Source organism: Phoxinus phoxinus, assembly GCF_949152265.1.
Source record: "Phoxinus phoxinus genome assembly, chromosome: 21".
Taxonomy (NCBI): Eukaryota; Metazoa; Chordata; class Actinopteri; order Cypriniformes; family Leuciscidae; genus Phoxinus; species Phoxinus phoxinus.
In genome coordinates, this window is record NC_136896.1 from 4,715,523 (window position 1) to 4,731,321 (window position 15,799).

At 38.3% G+C, this 15,799-nt stretch overlaps 1 long non-coding RNA gene across 2 annotated transcripts in view; it reads left to right on the forward strand.

Moving 5' to 3' along the window:
- Positions 1–76: 76 nt before the first annotated feature.
- Positions 77–15,799, forward strand: part of LOC306989466 — a 58,830-nt gene continuing 43,107 nt past the window's right edge. For both annotated transcript variants that reach the window (XR_013795638.1, XR_013795639.1), the window contains exon 1: positions 77–150. This is a non-coding gene — a long non-coding RNA (uncharacterized lncRNA). The remainder of the gene's footprint in view (positions 151–15,799) is intronic.

Below are 15,799 nucleotides of genomic sequence, written 5' to 3' on the forward strand. Positions count from 1 at the left end.
AATTGCATTTCTGAATGGACCTCTCTCTTTTTTATTTGTCTTACATTATTATCCTTCTATTTCTCTCAACTCAAGTCCATAACTCTCTCTCTCCGGGGCTTTATATGTTGTCAAGCAATCAAGCATTTATTTGGGCCACTCAATCTGCAGGTAAGACTTTTCATTGCGTGTCTTTAGCCTTTGTTTTATTCATCTGGGCACATTTCACAGAGGACAGCTGGTTAAAAATTCATCCTGTCTCATGCACCTTGATTCCTGGTGTAGGAATGAGAATGTCAGAATAAAAGAAAGTGACAATAAAGCCCTGATGTTCCCCGCAGAGAGTTGTGCGCTTCCGAGGCCTCGACTGATAAAGCTCAATCATTCGTGCAATCCGTGGACAAAAATACAGCAGGCTCTCCAAAACAACATCAGTTATTCCTGGGTTAGATATCAAAATTCTGACAACACAGAAGATCACTCTTCAAAGCTAGCACCTTTTGTGTTAGATAAGCCCTGCTGTCATTTTACCTGCTGCTTTTTAGTCCGCGTGAGCCCGTCGACACCAGTTGTGTTCGGTTTGCTACCCGCGCGCCTTTTCAGACAGAGCGGGAAATAAATTTGACCTGCACAGACGAATGGACAAACTGTTATTGTGCACCAGCAAAGAGAGACGAATAAAGCGAGCATAGATGACAAATTCTGAAAATCGGTGAATGATGGCCAATCATTTTCTCAAAGCTCTTCTCAATGGAATGGCAATGGACCTTTTGGTGTGCCGTTATGGTCAGTTAGTTGTTTTCTATTTGGAAAAGGCATTAACACTTTTCACTGTCACAAGGTAAGCTATGAGCCAAAGATATCTAGAACTCTCTATATGAAAGTTTACTGCGGTGAAGAGTTTTGATTCTCTCCCTGAAGAGGCTGGTGCGCTTCTAATCGTTTGATACAGTGCAGGTTGGAGTGTGTAGAGAGAAAAACCGTACGAGGTGATTTATCTGTATGGATCGGCTGTCAGAGAGATAAATCGAGGGAGGCATTAGCTGGAAACATCACATAGCACATTGTATGTAGCAGGTTTGGCTCTGGCGTCTGGAAATATTACACCGTAACTTTTACAACCAATACATCGGCCTTGGCTTTTGTAAACTGTGAGAGATCCAAGTGAAAATAGTATATAAATACTAAAATAACATTGTTTGTACATCACTGTGTGGGCACGTTCTAGAACAAACACATTACTTTTTTTATTACTTTTTTTATTTTATCACATTACTTTTGTTTTAAATATATATATTTCTTTTATTTTTTATTAGTTATGCTTAATGTCTTTTTTTTTTCACCGTCATATTTTTCCAAACATTCTAAGCTGTTAGTTTTTCCTTTTGTATTTTGTATTATACCAAATCATTTTATCCATAAACTAGGAGCATCATGACTCATTTCTGTCAAAATAAATAAATAACGTGATTCCTGAGTGTACTCTACACTAACAGGAAATAAACTGTTTTCGTTCCAGAATGAATGATGAGAGACATAGAGCGCTGTTGACTTTTTAAAGTGCTGGACATGAATGATTTTGTAGTGAAACTTCTGACCAGGGCAAATGAACCAGCCGCTATATAGCGAAGTCAAATACAGCAGGCTGTCATAATGATGGATATCTGCTCTTATAAGCAGGAATGATGGAGCACAGAACAATCTGTTTATGCTGTTTTCATTAGCAAGTTCAGTAGCAGCGGGATTTATTATACCTTGTCTGCATCTTCACCTGAGTAAGGCATCTCAGAGGGAAACACCTTTTCTTGATATTAGTTTGGTAACATTTTCTGTTTACTATATTGCACTTTATAAGTTAATATACATTCGTACAATATACATTTCAACTATATCGTTTCACAAATAAATGTAAGCACAGTTGGAGCATCCAATTCACATTTTCCATTTTAAAAAGCCTGCACGATTAATATTAGTGTGTATGCATGATGCATTGAAAATAGTTTGCCAAATGTGTCCAGATGGCATAGTTTATCTGGTGAGTCGCAGTGTGCATTCATGCATGCTTTTACAGCTATGCAAAAGTCATACAGGTTAAATGAATGTGAGTAAATGATGTCAGTTTTAATTTATTGGGGGAATTATCCCTTTAAAGGGGCACTTCACCGCTGGAAAAATGGGCTTTCAATAAAACTTGGCTGCCTATAAATTATAAAGGAGAAACAATGTTTGAAATCGGTGCTACTTGAATAGAGAAAAAAGGCTGTTATCTTCCCTTTTGCCGAATAGGTAGGAAAAACTCAACACCCATAATGCACTGGGCATGTTACCATCCAAGGCCTCTCCCACCAGTCTGCTATGGATACGCACCTTGTTTTAGTAAGAAAAACTTCTTATAAACTTTTAGTTACAGTGGTGTTGACTTGTATTGTTCCCGGGTGCAACAATTTGAAGAGTAAACATTTAGCGGGAGTTAGTTTCGGTTTCAAGTGAAGGATCCAGGCATCGGCTAAAGGCTGCAAAGAATCGTAAATAGAGAACGCCGTGACGGAAAATCGGAAAAATTTAGTGTTTGTAGTCAAACAGAGGAAAAAGACGGAAAGAAACGGCCATTCTGTCAGTTCCTCCCAACCCCCGAAGCAAATGCCATTGCGGACAGGTAAAGGTGTTGCCATTGTAGTGTAAAATTCTTACCATAATTTAGACAGTACGATACAATTTTTAGTGATACACCTACCTTTACAATAACTGTTCTGTCGATCCGACTGTACGTACGCACGGATACAAAAAAGCAGAAGTATAATCTTTAATTTTTTCAAAAGCCCTGGAGCTGTCAAAGGTCTTAATAAATGAGAATTTCTCAGTCCAGGTACTATAATATGGACAATGAGTAAGCATTTTTCATTTACATATACTACCGACAATGTAACAATACAATGCGGGTTGAAAATCTGTGAAATTTCACTTTAAGTAGTCTCGCGTAGCCAGACCTCTAGTCTGACGGCAGAAGGTCTGGACTCAGCAGCTTTCATTGGCCAAGGACTGACCAGAGGTCATCTGACTGACATGTAAAGCAACCAATCACTGTTCGTTTTGTTCAGCGTCATGTTTAGGGGCATGCAAATGCATACGTTGATGCTCCTACTATAAAAAAGGTGTGTAAAACTCCTGGATGTATTTGAAAGACTTCACGTACTTAACATACTACTTTTGAAAATCTAGCGTTTAGTTGATTCTAATATGCACTCATTGTCACAACAATGGCGGCTTTCTTCTTCCATGAGGGGGTATGGCATCACAGCATTTTTGTTTCCAGACGGACTGTTAAAGAACGTGACACACACATCACCCATAAATCCTGTAGAATTCAACCAATCAGATGACGACTTAGAAACTCCTGAAATGTTTCCAATTTAGTTTTTTCATGTGCATCAGACGTTCAGCCAACGGTCCGAGGGCATGACGTCTGAGGCTGAGTCTACACTTTAAAGTCCCTTTAAAGTCAAAGTTAAGTATGTGTTCTAAGAAAAAAAAAGTTATTTGCCACCCAGCCAAATTTGAATGATAAAAAAGCCACCAAGTAAATAAAATAAGTTATCAAAATCTTGAAAAAATGAGTTGAAAATACTGCTCTCAAACGCTGGGGGCGTGTCCGCTGGCTGCGCTGAAACCACGCCCACTTGTGGGACGGGAGAATGAAGGCCGAGGCGGGAGATAGTCGGTTCGGCCACATTCACCATAACATCGGATTATCAGTGAATCCCAGTTGTCTCTGACGAAAGTTTATAAAACTATCCTGTGCAAAATGATCACTACAGAGGCGGGTGTTGATGGTGATCCTCAGCTCTCCATCAAGGTGGCTCTTCACAAAATTAATCCACCCCTTCTTGATGTGATCGTTTTTCATAAATATAAATAAGGACACCGATCTGTTTTGTAAGTGATGTCATCCATATAATAAGCATTTCTGTGATTAAGGCATAGCTAGCTAGCAAACTGTAGGCTGTAGTAACTAATAGTAATGAAAGTAACTCGTGATTGAGCCAGCCTCAGTGTCTCCAGTGCATCATTGACAGTAGGGGCGGGGCCAGGAGCTCAGGGGCGGGGCCAGGAGCTCAGGGGCTCCAGTGCATCATCGACAGTAGGGGCGGGGCCAGGAGCTCAGGGGCTCCAGTGCATCATCAAGCCACCGTTTTAGCCCCGCCCAAAAAGTCCTGTACACAGCAATGGTGAAAAACTATTTAACGGTCTAACTCCACAATTCAGTACTACACAGTTCACAGTATTTGTAATGTGTTTTAGCAATACATTTCTAATATTTATAATGCGTTTAGATTTTGTTTTTAGAATTGCCTTTACATGGACTTTAAGTGTCTCACTTGAACCGTATTCACCCTGTGTGAACTGGGATGCAGTCCAGGACTGAGACACGATTGTCTAGTAGGTGTGTGGATCTATTGTATTGGCTGACAAGTCAGTTAGTAAATCTGTTGCCCTTCAGGAACATTTAAAGACACAGATGCCTTTGCCCTCAGAATACCCTCCAATTGATTATTAGTAATGCCATTAGCTAACTGAAATGCAAGCCTGTGTTGGTTTTAATTACATTGGTATGAATTATAATCAAATAACTGTAAAATTAAAGCAAAACGCTTTAATAGAGTATAAGACATTATGAAATAATCAAAGATGAAATGAAGGAAGCTTGAGTCTCTCTCTTCTAGCCTCTATTTTGCTCTCGCAGCTCTTTAGGGACACTTTTGAATGCCAAGTACATGCTGAAACAGGCAGAACTATGAGGCTCAATCTCCGTCTGCTACTTCTCACAGCATGTCATTTTACTAAAGACATGCTGGCAGTTTCCTGGGAACACAAACCTAACTTAATAATAATAATAATACACTCAATCAAATATATGCGATATGCCTATTGTTTTGCCTCTCTGGAGCTGAGGGACATATTGGAGAGTCGGTGCTGCTTTAGTTAAGTCTGTCTATATTGCTCTTGTTATACATGTAATTTACTTCTTAAAAAAATATTTTCTACACATTGTTTTTTTAGTTTAGGTTTTATCCTTTAGTGTTCAATTGATCTTAATCCTTTGTTATTATAAGATTTTATGGGAGGTACTCCATGCAGGGAGAGAAGTTGAACAAAGAACAGAGATGTTGTCCATAAATACATATAAAATTGTTAATTTTCATAGCACATTAATAATGTTTCAAAGTTTTGTGACTAATTATTGGGTTCAGTAAGATTTTTTTTAATGTTTTTGAAGTCTCTTATATGCTCACCAAGGCTGATAAAAAAAATATGTGAAACATTATTACCATTCAAAATAATTGTTTTTATTTTTATATTTTAAAATATAATTTATTCTTGTGATGCAAAGCTGTGATGCAATGTTGAAAACATGTGTGCTGGTTATTATTTTTGTGGAAACCTTGATAAAAAAAATGTCCCCAGGATTCTTTGATGAATAAAAATTTCTAAAGAACACTATTTATTTTAAATAGAAATCTTTTATAACATTATACAGTCTTTTTATATATTTTTTTTTGTTACTTTTGATCTATTTAATGCATCCTTGTTGAATAAAAGTACTCATTTCGTTAAAAAAAATTAAAACCTTACTGACCCAAAACTTTTGAATGGTACTTTATTATTTCTTGTTTATATGAAAAATGTCTTATAAATATGTGAAAGTGTTTGTGTGTGTGTGTGTGTGTGTGTGAGAGTGTTTGTGGATATGTAAGTCTACCAGTTAAAAATATAGTAGTTTTTAATATGCATGCAGTTTTCATGGCCTTCTATTAATATTAGTATTAAGAGACTATATATTCATACTACTTTGAAGAGAAATTTTTTTTTTTGGTCTTTATGTTTGTTTTTCAGCTTATTGTTATAGTGACTGCGATGGATATGACAGAAAATGACGTGCAGAAGTGGGTAGAATGTAGTTGCGAGCCAGATTTGAACTTGCCACCCACCTGAGCTCCATGACTTAATATGTTTTAGCACTCTAAACGCTAGGCCACACTTTAATCTATTTGTAAAGCTTGTATGTGGTGCACTGTGCCTTTTTCTTGCGATTCTTCCATTAATTGAAGTATCACGTCTGGTATTTTACAGTAATATCAGTGGACCGAACAATTGTCAGACGTGAAGGTTGACAGTGCACTAGAGCTCTGCGTTGAGTAATCACATGAGTGGGAGCTGGCGGGACGAGATAAAACCACCAACAATGAGCACAGTCGCTCGTCTCCCTCGCTCTTTCTCTCTCTCTCCATTCTCATCTTTCTTGCAGTTTGACAGCTAATCACGGCATATCGGGGAGTAATTCCTAATGTGCGCTTTCCCTTTAGCCAGCAGGGCTGTGCAGTTCCTTTCACAACACACACACACGTCAAATACTCTGAAGGTGAAGTGTGTAAGAGCACGTTGGTTGTCGCAATGTTATCGTTGCTTTAATGGCATGTGAGCAGCACAGTGTCCGTTCTGTTTAGGAACATGTTTTCATAAACCCTGTCATATCAAAACACATACACCTAAAGTATTTTCTACATGTATGCAATTCTACACTTTTAACACTTGAAAAGTTCAGCTTTCTGTTGGTGTATATATTTGTGTTTTGAGTAATTATAAAACGTGCTGGAGGCGTTTGAAATGCTATTTGCGTAGTTCATTATCCATGTTTTACGGAATGAAGTTGATTTCGTGGCATAAAAAAAAAAATTGTGTTACTTATGTTAAATTATGTTAAATTATTACAGCTTTTTTTACCAGGAAAGGAGTGGTTTTGATGCACAAGGTTGTTTTTATTGTCTCTTATAACAAAACAAATATTATATTTAACCATGAAAAGGTAGATCCTGTTATAAATAATAATGGAAATTAACTTTTTAAAAGTGTTGTTTCCATTATTATCAATAAGCAGATTTTAACACACACACGCACTCGCACACGCTCTCTCACGCGCACGCACGCACACGCACGCACACACACATACACGCACACACACACGTAATTGAAATTATATGTATCTTTAAGTGCAAAAAAAAAATATGGATTATATATAATGGCACATTACTGATATGCAGTGTCAAACTCAAACTGCTACCATGCAATATTGGAGTGATTGCAGAGTTTTGTTTCTTCTGGTTAAAAACATTGTGATTAAAACCGTTAAGATATCACTCATAGAATAAACATGCTGAGATGGTCTTAACGCTGCATTAACACAGCTGACCCAAATCATGCAGAAACCGTGCTGGACTGATATTGTCATCACGGGATAATTACTTTTAAATTTGCGATTCAACTGGTTTGATGATAATTAATGTTTGCTGTTTCGAGTTTTGTCAGAGGACAGTTTATCCTCTTAGAATTATAAATGTAGAATCACAGGCAGATGAGTTGATGCTGACAACAAAATGACACATCATTCGACAGTCGGAATTTGTCATCCAGTTGGCATTGAGATGTCGCTATAAAGTGCATACATCTATAAATATTACATTCTGAAAGCAAAAATATATATATTGACATGCATATGAATGTTAGTGGTTAAGGTCTATAAGATTAAGAAAAATATAATGCATATCTAATATAAATATAGTTTATAGTGTGTCATTAGGCTACTCATTAGTCTTCAGAGTCATATGACCCTTCGGAAATCTTTCTAATATGTTGATTTGCTTTATTATTATCAATGTTGTGCTACTTAATATTTTTGTGGAAACTGTGATACTTTTTTTCTATATTTTTTGATGCCACTTTTGATATCACATATGGCTTTGGCATAGTGTATATAACTAACATAGTTATTTCTCAATGTTTAGAAGCAAAGCAAGACAGGTAAAATGTGAGCATGTGATGTTTTTTGGAGAGGTAACCAGCTAGCCTTTGACCTATTGTTGTGCATATGTTTGTACACATGGGAGATTTCCGCCCCCAGTGAAATCCTCTCCAGTTTCTTTGGTGCGGCAGATGGAGGCTGTAGGTATTCTGACATCTCAATGTGAAATGAGTCAATAGGAAGAGGAAGCCCCTGTACTGGCACGGGAGTTTCATGCCATGTGTGTGAGAGAGGTGTCGACATGCTTGATGATAATCACATGGTCATTGACTGGAGCCGGCTGCGGGATCAATAAAGCTGACACATGGCCGCCTCCAGGCCAGATCATAATCCTTCAGCTGTCACTCATTTCTTCATACCTCACCGTGGAACCGGTGCCGAACGAGCGGCCAGAATTGAGCAGCTCGAGCCTCCTGCCGTGACGCACGTTTATGCTCTCTGAATTCATCGCTGCTATATTGGCATCTTACGGAGGAGGATGAGGGATTAGATCAAATTTAATTACTTTCTCCCACAAAGCCCCATATGTTGATGCCTTTCGAAACATACAGCACCACACATGGGTGCGATAAACATGGTGATCTGCACTTATCAAATTTACAAGTGTTTCTATTCCATTCAGAAATAACCAAACAATGTGATAGTTAGTTTAGTAGTTTGGTTCAATGATGTGGCGTTTTGTTTGTTCGGATATATTTGCATGTACATTAAAACTCATATGAACAGTGTCCTTTTTTTAAATTTCAATATTATTTCCCAAAAAGTGAATTACATGTATATCTATATATGATTTGTGTATGTGTATATCATTTGCCATTGACCCCTACTGGAGCACAACGTTTGTCAAAAAGAACACTGTATGAAATATTTATGTTGAAAAAATCCATGTAGTTGAAAATGCTTTCAGCATCACAGAAACAGCACACGAACATGTCTCTTCACCTCTTAACGTTGAGCTATTGTCGTGTCAAAGTAAAGACCAAGCCATCATAAACCTACATTAACCCACACAACTCACACTGTCAGTCACAGGATAGAAAAAGCAAGAGATAGGATGAGATGAGAGATCGAGAGACAGGAAAAACAAAAAGTGGTGCCGCTGTGGGCCTGATGCTCAAAACGACGCATTTCACGCAGATATCAAGCCCATTCCTACGTTTGTTTTTCCATCATTCAGCCCAGATAAAGCGCCGTGTCTCCTGCAGTCCTGTGCTGCCAGTAGACATAACCAGTACGTGGGAGATGACGACACGTTTGCGGATTGCTTTTGATTAAACTAATCTCGCCCGAAGCTCCGTTTGTGTTTTCACTGTCAGGCAATGTAACGTTTTGCTCGAAACACGAAAACATAAACACTTGTCATTTTACAACTGATAAGGAAGCCTTCTGGAGATTGGGTGGCATATTTATGTAGGAGAGAAGGAATAGTCGGGCAAGATTTATGTCCCCTACGCTGGGCGAAGATTGTCACACGCTGATGTATGTGAAATTAAACGAGTGCATCTAGTTTTACATTACAGTACGTGTTTGGTCCAGTGACTCTTACACCGACGTTATACCAGATCACTTGATAAATGAATATGATTTCATAATATTTATGCAAATTATTATGAGTAAAATAAATGTTCGTCTTCCTATTCGTCAGATGCTTGTAAAGTAAGATTTACTGGCAATTAAAAGTGTTCAGAGAGATGCTTTGACGCAATAAGCAGTGTTACTTAAGTGGCCGTTTTGAGTTTGAATCTGCCTTGCCACATTTTCTGAATGATGATTGTATATAATTAGATTCGAGATTACTTGAATAATTTTTATAGCATTAACTGAAAATATGCAGTAGGTCCCAGCATGCTTTGCTTGAGATTGGATTGGAGAGCAGATGTTTGTGTGTTATTTTATGTGTTTTTGAGAAAATGGGAATGCATGTTGTATTTGCGGATTTCTGTGTTGTTTTTTTAGTTAGTTTGACCTGTTTTGACAAGAGTGACAGTAAAGACATTTGCATTGGTATAATCTTACTGACTTTAAACATATGGATATAGATAGATGGATGGATGGATGGATTGATGGATGGATAGACTGATAGATAGACGGATAGATAGACGGATAGATGGATATGCAGATAGATGGATAGACAGATAGATAGATTTATAGATAGCTATGCAAATTAAAATGATCACTCACTGCTTATTCAATCTCAATTCAGATTTGCAGGCAGTAGAATACATAAACTAAAAGTTGATGACAGGCTCATTGAGTTTATGGCATGTGTCGCGGTTTGAGAGTCTGTAAACCTCTTTACACGCATATTTGCCCTCATTGGCCCCTAGAGCTGGGCCTGAGATCTATAGCTATTAGGAGGAGGAACTGGATCAATGAAGGAACGCCATGCCGAGAGAGACAAAATCAGGTCTTGGAAAGAAGCTTTCCGAGTGGCGTGGAAGGGCAGCCGGGCCTCCCGCCAGTGCTGTACGCCTTTGTGACCTCCATCTTAAACAGCCGTAGCGTGATGCTAATCCCACGGGTGACAGGTGTTCTGCCAAGGCTAGAGGAAACCGACAGGTGGATGAGCGCTGGTCACTGACGTGTGTAATCTACAGCCTGTTAACTGAGCAAAGGTGGAGAGAGAGTGTGGCGAGGTGAGCACACACTGACTCCAGTGATTGGCACTGATCGGTTCTTCTTTAAATTTAAGAAAAGCAACCTTGGGAACTAATAGTCGTTTTAAGGAAATAGAAGGTTGGTCAATCAGTTACATTTTGAGCAATCAAATTTCTTGATGTACCTATTAACCAAATGAATGAAATGTTTATGCATACATACATATTTGCAATTTCTGACTGATATTAAAAAAAAGATTTATGCCTAGAAACTTTTATTATTAACTATTTTTAACTAGTTCAGTTTGATGGATGGATGGACGGATGGATGGACGGACGGACGGACAGATTTTTCCCCAGTGATAAAAAACTTTTGATTGGCGTCCAAATTTATTATATATCCATCAGGCATGTACTACACATTAGAAATGAGTGGAGTTTTATCTGCCTCTCCATTTCCATCCTATTTCAGGAATACATTATGTAAGTGCAACCCTTAAGACAAATTGCTCAATTTAATATTTATTGTTCAGACGTTAAAAAATTAAGCATAAGTATAGTTTGCTCCATATTTCATAAGGCTGTCTACAGAACACCCTTTTAGCCGAGGGCATAATTTGCGGTGACCATGTGGCAATGTTGTCAATGTAAACTTTGTGGAGTTGCTAATCTAAACTATCGGCCCCATTCACGGTCTTTAATGGCCAGTAATGAGGGTCCATCTGAACTTGGAATGAGGGAAGGGCTTGACAGTGTAATTAGCTAATCATCTTCACACACCAATGCACAAATAAGCCATCACTGCCCTGCATTCGTTATTTGCGGTAAGCGTAAGGCCGGATCAATCTCTCACCGAGGCCGGCGGGAATAAAACATGAGGTGAGAGCCAAACTGACCTGTTATTTCCTCGGCTGCTCATTTCGAGCAGGAATTAGCTGCTGTTCAGTCTACACCAGGGTCACAAACGACTCTGCGACCCACATTATTAAAAAGACATGCATATGATTTCCTTAATTGTGAAAAAATGTGGTCTCATGGGGTGAGCCTCAGCATGGGATAACCTGTGGTGTCACATGGTTAATGAATGCAATAATTAAATTAAAGTGATGGATGGCAAGGAACAGCCCGGGAATGGCTGCAGATATCCTCCTGAATACACTCCGTCAGTCAAAGCTGGGAATATAAAGGGTTGTTTTTCTCAAGCTGATCCTTCCCGCTAGCTCACTGTGAAGGCTGCGGTTTCATGAGCCATTTATTTTGTTTTAGAACTCTTTCAAGGAGCACTTGCAAGTCTTTGACAAATACTACACCGTATTATTAGCCATTTTAACTTCTAAGTGAGAATGAAATAGGCTGGTTGTTTAAAATGAGCAAAGAAGAAATTGATTGCGTGTGTGGTGGATCTAAAAAAAAAAAAAAATCGAACGGTTGCAACAATACCTTTGCCTTCACAGAGCTACTTAAATACATTCCACAATAGGGTTGCACAGAATAGTTCATTAGTTCTGCCGCTAGTCGAGGCTCGAATTGAAAAGTCATGAATTATGTTTGTGCTTTTGTTCTGTGTAACGTTACTGAAGGAGGAACATTATTACAGTCCTCAAACTGCATCTGCATGTCTTTTGGCACACTTTGGGCCTTTTAGTACCAATTGAGCATTAACGCCACAGCCTTCTAGAGTATTGCTGCTGATCGTGTCAATCCCTTTATGACCACAGTGCACCCATCTTCTGATGGCTACTTCCAACAGGATAACACCCCGTGTCACAAAGCTAAAAAAAGAGAAAATCTCAAACTGGTTTCTTGAACCTGACAAATTTTTCACTATACTCAAATGGCCTTACCAGTCACTAGATCCAATAGAGCACCTTTGGGATGTGCTGGAACAGGAGATTTACAATCATGGATGTGCAGCCGACAAATTTACCGCAACTGCGTGATGCTGTCATGTCAATATGGACTGAAATCTCTGAGGATTTTTTTCAGCACCTTGTTGAATCTGTCCCATGAAGAATTAAAGCAGTTATGAAGGCAAAAGGGGGTCCAATTTAAATAGCATCTATTAACAGAAAGCTGTGAATGTATAACTTAATTTGTATTGTCAATAGGTGGTTAAGTAAACATAATAATAATAATAAAACTGTTCTCGTTTCAAGTCAGATATGAATGTGGTTTATGCTGACTTACTGTTCAGTATGTTAATTTATTATTCTCTAACTACTAATTCAGTAAATGACTGGTTAAAATGACTCTAATTCATAACTTTGAGTCTTTTGGATCTCATAAATGAGCTGATAAGGTTCATTTGTTTGTGAATTACATCACACTATGTTTTTGTTTTACTTGCATCAAGCGAAGGCAATGGTTGAAAGACATTTTTGTTTTGACATGTTTCTTTGAATTTACACGGCAAACTTTAATATTAAAAGCTTAAAAATGCTGCCTTCGGAGGATGCATTCCAAGGTAGGAAGGCATCAATGCACGTCCGAATCCAATGTTAGCTTCACTTCTTGTCTCCTCCTGAGATACCTTCATTTGATTGATTATTGAAGGCAGCATAGATGTATCCTTCAATGTCTTTGATATCCCACAATCCTGTGCGTTCCATTCCTTGACAGTTGAGGTAAAAAAAAAAAAAAGATGGCATCTGAAAGTTGTTGTTTGTGGTCAGTTTGTGTGTAAATGCACGTTTTTGACCAACATTTTCCATGTTTGATGTCAATTCTAGAAATAAATTGTTATTGAAGTAATTAGATATTTGCTTAGTTGTCGCCAAAGCTCGCTCTTTTTTGTTGTAGATCATTAAACCGGTGCGCTGCTTAGAAGTCTACCTGAAAAACACTGCCTGCAGAGTCATTGCCTGATAAAGCAGTGAGGCAACAAGTCAGCTGCCTAAGCTTTCAGACTCAAGACATTATTTATAATGCTGTGGTGCTAATGTTAATAAAGTCAGCATGAAATAGTAGATGCGATAGTCTTTTCTTCCCTATATTGTGACGTATATCTGAGTGAAATTACTTCTCGAGCAAGAATAAATGTAGGGCAGGACTTGATTTTATCCATGAAGAATTTATTGGTGGATGGTTGTGGTTTGCTTTTGGTGGATTTTAGGTAAGTGACAGGTTGTCCCGCCCTCGCGCCAGTAAAAACGTCATCAGAGAAGAACATTTATGCTGCTAAAAGAGCTGAAACCAGTCAGATATTTTGATTAAAGATTACGAGGGCACATGAAAAAATAAAAATAAAATAAAAAAAGTATTCCATTAAAAATAGGAATTGTTGATTTTTATTTCAGGGTGACTTTTTAATTACTAGTTTTGTCAGCAAAAATTCTGCAGTTCTAGTACAAATCAATGTATTGATTACATTGAATTAAAATTATTTTAATTATTAAATTTGCATCAGTTAATCTGCCAAAATAAAATATTTGTTGGTCTCTTAGCCCTAGCCTACTACTATTCAATTAAGGTTTGTCTATAAATATGATTAACCTTAAAGCTGTCTAACATTGTAATACAGCCAAAGTTACTATGTTTCCTGGTATGACTCTGAGCTTTACCTAAGAGGATAAAATTACTCTAGAGATATTAAATGATGTCTAGGTGACATAAATAGTATTTTCCCCATATATCTCTTTATAATAAAAGTGCCGCAGTGCATTAGTCTGTTCGGGTTAGTGCTGCCGAAAACCCTGAAGGGAGCAGTCTGCGGGAGGCCTTGGCTGGACATCACGACTGGAAAATGTCCATGGCAGGAATTTTGGTAAGCTGCGCACGCAACGCTGCCGTATTGAAACAACAATGACTGACGGGAGAGCCAATGGGATTGTTAATGTGGCATATGAGATTGCTAAGAGGAAGCCGTTGGGAGGTATTACGCAAATCCAACAGTTCTCCAGCCATCTTTGCAAGGCTTCTGAGAGCATGGGAGCAGGAGCTCACATCAGCATGAATACAAATCATCTCAACCATTTCTGTGCAAGGATAGTCAAATGAGTGGGAGATAAAGAGATAGGAGAGAAAAGACAAGAGGATGCCTGTAGGGGGGTTGGGGACAGAAGAGGAAAGCAGGAATTAGGTGAGTGTTTGTTGAACAGTGTGTTGTCGGGATCGAACATGTGCTATAGCCGGGGCTCAGCTCCCCTGAAGTGCCATTCAAAACCGGCACGCTGCCCGGAATATATAGAGAACTGGAGGATGGAGGTTTAGAAACTGAGATGCAGAGCAAACTGAATCCCTTTGGTTAATAAAACAGATCAGACTCTGAACTCCGATTGGAGGAGCCACGTCTGAAACTTGCCCACCTGTGATCACACATTATAGGCCCTATCATACACCCGGAGCAATGCGGCGCCAGTTATGATTTTCACGTCCTGCGCCACGTTGTTAAAATCGCAAATGTGCGTCCATGGGCGTGCTGGTCTGAAAACGCTTTGGATAACATAAAAAGCGATCCAGTCAAAGAAAATGTGGACTAATCTGCTTTATTAATATGGATTAGTTTTATTCTCTTTATGAAGCAAAAAAGTGGTAGTTGCATGGACTGTCAATGGAGGGACAGAAATCTCCCAGATTTCATTAAAATATCTTGATTTTTGTTTCGGAGATGAACAAAAGTCTTACGAGTTTGGAACTACATGAGGGTGAATAAATAATGAGAGAACTTTCATTTTTGGCTGAACTCATTAGTATAGCAAATTATACAGTATATTAGTAGTAGGCTTATACTGAAGTTTTATACTGAGATTTTTAGGATATTGCATTATGCATGTCGTGATGGAAATGGCCTATTCACAATGGGAGTTACGCATTCTGACTAGCATGTAAATTAGTTCAAGTTCACCCGTGCATAATTGTCTGAACAAATACAAGTTTGTGTATTGTTAATATCTTGCTGAATATGGATGACTAAACTACAAAAAGCTTTTTAAAGCCATTTTAACACAAACGGGACTTGTTAATGTTTAAACTGAAGATGTCGACTGAAACTGTGATCATTCACAATAGCTGTTCATTAAGTATCAGAGACAAAAACAAACTAGGCTACCGGCATGATACCTTTCATTGTGACCTAATAGCATATGGACTAATGAAAACTGTACCATACCAGGTATAGTTGTACTTTTAGCAGGGAACATGGAAGACCGTCTTTCCAATGTCTTTAAAATATCTTTATAACATGATTTTCTTTTCTTTTATATTTTCAGCAGGTTTTGTTGCTGTGCCACCTGAGCCTGTGTCTAAAAATTGTACCATAAAGGGGCTATTTATTTTTACAACTGGGCTTTGTTTTAGTCTTGCTGCTCATCCGGACAATTTCAGCAGTTCCATGATGGTGGGTTTAGCTGGCATCTAAATCTCTTCACAC